Raw genomic sequence first — 6,030 nt, 5'->3', positions numbered from 1 at the left:
GGGCAAATATTAACCATGTAAGCTGTTTATATTGCTTGCAATTTAGGTGAAGCAAGCATGTGTAAAGCATTTTAATGTAAAATAGCTTAATTTTGCTGAATTAAATAAAAGTAACAAAGTAAACGAGTAACAAAAATATGAACACCACACAAGGGTTAATCAAAATACTTAACACAGTTCACAAAACCACACACAACCAAGCTGCACAATAGCTCATATATCCTGCAAAAAAGAAGCACTGCAACCAAAACGTACATGCAGAATTATCAAAATCAAATTTTGTGCACCAAATAGCTTCTAACACTTCATTCCTATTACCATTTGATTTTTAACTAACCAAATATACACTGTTTTTACCGTGTTTACAATGGCAGCTTTTCCTGCAGGCATGTAACAGTGTTAGACATTATCCTGAGGTAAAATCGTTTGTCCTCTGACGTCATAATCAACATTCAGTCTGAATGTAACGTCTACTGATGTTGGTGGCCAGCTCTTTTATTCCTTTAGAAAAAAAAATAGACGTTGAACAATGTAGCTTAAAAATATTAGAGTAGAGTAAATTACAGTTTTTTGCCAGTTGCTTAAGCACAGTTTTGTGAACTAGTCTGGTTTTATCAAAATACTAAACACAATTCCCAAAACCACACAGCCAAACTGCAAGATACCTCATATATACAAATATATACAAATATCCTCATATATCCAAAACTGCACACTGTTGGGCATAATGAAAAACACTCTCATCTTTGATAAGCTTTGACAAAACTAGTAAAATAGTTAAAATTGTAGAAAATTCTTCATATATTTACAGACACAGAAATATTTGCAGATACACACAATGTAACACAACTGCTGTAATGTTTTTTTTTTTTTTTTTTTTACAAAACAAGTCAGTGCAGAATATTTACAGATATATTTACAGTGTAAATATTTGGATAATGGAGGTGACAGTAAAGAAGCTGACGTTGGGCTGAACTTCACTCTGTATTCTTTCTCTAATTCTTGATTGACGTGGCAACAATTAGTCATTGAGGTGTTTGGCCAGGTGGCACATATATTGACCAATCAGCTCAAGTTGTGTGATTTTGAATGGCAGTGTTTTGATTTGAAAACATGTTTGAAAACGACTTTTGCTGTTCTTATGCAGAGAACCATGTTCAGTGCATTTAAAAAGTATATTTTAAAATGCAAAATCAACTTAAATAAAAGATTATTTTTCAATATAGGTTAATAATATAATAGGCTCACTCACTGACAAAAAAAACCCAAAAGTAAAGCGCCCTCATTTGCTGCAAAGGTCTGCATACAGTGGGCATGTACTGTAGTTATGTCCCAGGTGTGACTGGATAAGACACATAATCTTGCCACAATAGTGTTCCTCTTGGTGAGAGTTTGCAGACTGCTACACATTTCTCTGGGATGGACTCAACATTCAGAAATTTTGCTCAGTTGACAGACTTTGGAGTGGAGAACAAGTGACTTTATGTCAGATATGTACAGTGATGGTATAGTTACTTTGAAAAAGTAATTCGATTACTGATTACTGATTACTCCTTTAAAAAGTAACTTAGTTACTTTATGGATTACTTGATTTTAAAAGTAACAAAGTTACTTTACAAGTTACTTTATTAGTTACTTTCAGCAGCTGCAGACACCACCTCCCGCCGCCTTAACCTAAACATTATAACCAGTTTTGCCAATACTCCCTTTATTGGAAAATGCATTTTTAACAGCAACAATTTATCTCTATTAAGTTGAACTATTATATAAAAATAAGGTTTTTTTATAAAAATAAAAAAATTAACTTAACATAAATATTTTTTTTAATAAAAAATAAAATATGGTCTTTCTTGATTTTACTAAACATAAATACTTGTTTTTATAAAAAATATATAAAATAAAGAAAGTCTTTCTTGACCTGACATATTTAACACTGTAAAACTGAACAGTGAACTTGTTGTTCTCTGCAGGACAGCAGGGAGTGGTTTTATAAAACAGAACCGTGTATACGGTCTAGACCAGGGATCACATATATGCAGACTGCGGTCCGGGTCCGGACCCAGACGTTGTCCAATACGGACCCATACCGGACCCAACTACTGAGAAGGATTTAATTCTGACAGTGTTCATTTAAAGCACCGGAACTTTTCTTGTCTTTACGGTACAGCGCAGTGAACTTCCAATCATGTGTGGTGTAAAATCTTTAAATGCTCTCCTCTGCCAATCAAATTTATGGCAGACCGCTGCCCTGGCTAGTGAATTGGGACGCGGCCGCAAAAAAAAAATGCCTTTATAAAGGAGCCCGAGAACTGGCGAAAAACGAAAACGGGCGGAAACTAAAGACACGCCGAGCGCGAGAGAGAGACAGGGGACAAAGCGAGAGGCGTGTGATTGGGGAAGAGCGGAGGGGGAATGGGTAAGGGAGCGGTGTGTGTGTGTGTGTGTGGAGGAGATGAGGTGGAGAGAGAGAGAGAGAGAGAGAGAGAGAGAGAGAGAGAGAGAGAGTAACGCACAGTGACTTAAATAAGTAACTTTAATCTGATTACTGGATTGGAAATAGTAACGCGTTAGATTACTCGTTTCTGAAAAAAGGGTCAGATTAGAGTAACGCGTTACTAAGTAACGCGTTACTGACATCACTGGATATGTATGTGTTTTGTAGAGAACCGTATTCAGTGTATTCAGTGCATTTAAAAAATTCCGTTTTGAACTGCAAAATCAGTGTAGAAGAGAAAATGTGTTTAGAGTGTGGGAGGTAGAGTAGAAGTAGAGGTATATTCTCTGTGTGTCAGTTTAAATCATTGTGCTACACATGTCATTAGCTTGACCCCAGAAAGTGACGTTTTTAAAGAAACTAAACAAAAAATAATAAAGAAATTAGTGCAGACTTGAATGATTGACTGGACTTACTGGGTATATTTTGAGAGATGGTTTTGTAGAGATTAGTTGAGTGTGTGTGTGTGTGTGTGTGTGTGTGTGTGTGTGTGTGTTAAGAGATGAGCGGGAAATGGAAGAGAGAGAGGTCTGTATTATTACTGAAAGAGTACAGGGTGATTGGTATGCACCGTCAAACTGTTTCTAAAAGAGGGGCGACTTTAAAGCAGAAATAAACTCTTACTACACACACACACACACACACACACACACACACACACATATACATTCACACACACACACACACATACACACACACACTCCCACGTACTCATAGACACTTAGACAACAGCCATAAATCACTGCATATTCAACACACAACTCTAAATTCAGTACAGCTCTCAAGAGAGGACTAAAACGATGTACAGAACACACACACACACACACACACACACACACACACACATTTTATCTGCACTTTTTCCTCGCAAGTCAGAAGGGAGATGTCTATTTCCTCAAAATATTATTTTTACATATAGGTAAAATATATAGGCTCCCGATTTGCTGCAAAGGTCAGAATACAGTCGGCACATACTGGTGCATCTCAATACGTTAAAATATCATTTAAAAAAGTTACTTTATTTCAGTAATTCAGTTCAAAATGTGAAACTCATATATTATACAGATGTATTACAGTTTTTATTGATTGCTTTGACCTGTTTGAAGAAACTGGGAACCTCTCAGTCTTCATCATCACCATCTCAGCAGAGCAGAAGACACCTCTTGTAAATGTGTTAACCCATTCTCATTGGATTAACACAGTTTTCACACCCTTTTGCAAAACAGTTAACGCAGATGTCATTCAAGAAGTCCAAACTTCAGGAGTTTAACTTTGGTTACAGAACAGAAACCATAAGCTCCAAACTCTTAGACACTCCCTGATCATTATTACATCACTGAAAGCACCTGGTTGACACTTCTTCACAGAATATTTAAATTTGCAATCAGTCTGCAGGCCTGTGTTGTTCTTTGCAAGCATGGATCGAGGAGGTCTAATGCAGATGAGAGGAAGAGTGAGAGTAAGAGGTAGAGGGGTCAGAGGAAGAGGAGTCCGTGTGCGAGGTAGAGGTATAGCTGGAAGGGCTCAAGTTACCGATGAAATTCGGGCAACTGTGATTGATCATGTTGTAAACCATGGCCTTTCATTGAGAGAAGCTGGACAGAGAGTCCAACCTGTTCTCAACAGAAACACTGTTGCATCCATTGTTAGAGTTTTTCAACAGGAGAACAGGTAATGTTGCTATACAGTATATTCAGAAATACAGTATCTGCAGTGATATACATTACTTCGTGTAATTTTGTCCACATTTCATGTATTCTTTATAGAATCGAAAGACTACCAGTCGGTGGTGGTAGAGGGAGAATTTTTAATGCTGAACAGGAGGCAGCCGTTGTCAACATGGTTCTGGCAAATAATGCCATTAGGCTGCGTGAAATCAAGGCAGCAGTGATTGCTGATCAGGGAGTATTTAGGAACATCCATACTGTGAGTGAGGCCACAATTGACCGCGTCCTCCGAAGGAATCATATGGCCATGAAACAGCTCTATAGAGTTCCTTTTCAGAGGAACTCTGAAGCTGTGAAGGAGGCCAGATGCCAATATGTGGAGGTAAGGAAACACAACAGTACTATCCTCGTAATCCTTGTTATATCATGCAGTTACTGTAGAGTGAACTGGAGTCACTTTGACATAATTGTAATTTTGCCTTTGTATTATTTAGCGAATAATGGAGCTTGAAGCTGAGGGGGCACATCATATCTTCATTTATGTCGACGAAGCCGGCTTCAATCATTGTAAAGTAAGGAGACGAGGAAGGAACCTCATTGGGAATAGGGCCACTATTACTGTTCCAGGGCAGAGGGGTGCCAATATAACTATGTGTGCTGCCATCTCCAATGATGGCGTCCTGTGCCATATTCCTACCATTGGCCCATACAACACTGAGCGTCTCATAGCATTCCTGAATGCCCTTTATGACATCCTGATCCCACCTCAGGAGCGAGGCCTGTTGAGGCCTGGCATGCCACGGTTCGTGATTATCTGGGACAATGTGGCGTTCCACCACTCTCGTATTGTGAATGAGTGGTTTGCAGTGCACTGTCGGATGATGGTACAATTTCTTCCTCCATACTCTCCGTTTTTAAATCCCATAGAGGAATTCTTTAGTGCATGGAGATGGAAGGTATATAATCACCGACCCTATGAACAGATGCCCTTGCTCAATGCAATGACTGCTGCTGCCCAAGATATAGATGCAGAGGCATGTCAAGGATGGATCAGGCATGCTAGACGATTTTGCCCTCGGTGCATTGCACGAGAGAATATTGAATGCGATGTGGATGAGGCCTTGTGGCCCAGGCTTCAAGAAAGAGGAGACTAGAAGAGACAGAAGAGTATCACTTGTGGCTATCGCTTATACTCTTATAGTATAGACCTACTATAGTTTTTCGTTGTTTACTGTAAAATTCTGTGTTTTTTCATAATTTCTTACACAGTAATGGATTTTATTTTTATTTCCATGTATTTTCAGTTGGAATATTTCATTTGTCAGCCACAGTCTAAAAAAATTAAGCATTTAATTAATAAAATTTGCATCAAAGCATATCTGATTCTGGATGCATTTTTTTTGCTAGAGGGTAAATTTGACTACATACAGTCACATATAGACTACAATGACAAGCAATGGTCACTGATTCACACATGAGTGCTGTATTTTGTATTTTGTTGCCCAATGTGTAATGATTGATTGGAGGTGTTCATACACTTGTGTCAAATGTGAGTTGTTTGAAGGCTAAATTTGCTTTTGTTGCATATTTTAAAGGTTTTGACACTGGTTTGGCCTTTTGCAAACAAAATGTGTAATTTTGAACACTGTGTCACTGTTTAGGTCTCAGTGTTAACTGTTTCGAAAAATGTGAATTTGAGTCGACGGCAGCGTCAAAACAACCAATAAAAACTGTAAAAGCAGAGTGATCTATTTTAAGCATTTATTTCTTTTATTGTTAATAATTTGGGCTTTTAGACAATAAAAAATCCAAAAATCAGTGTCTCAGAAGATTAGAATATTATACGTGTTGTTGTGTTGCACTGACTTG

The sequence above is a fragment of the Astyanax mexicanus genome, chromosome 17, assembly GCF_023375975.1.
Source record: "Astyanax mexicanus isolate ESR-SI-001 chromosome 17, AstMex3_surface, whole genome shotgun sequence".
NCBI classification, from domain to species: domain Eukaryota; kingdom Metazoa; phylum Chordata; class Actinopteri; order Characiformes; family Acestrorhamphidae; genus Astyanax; species Astyanax mexicanus.
Note: the sequence above shows the minus strand (reverse complement) of the source record.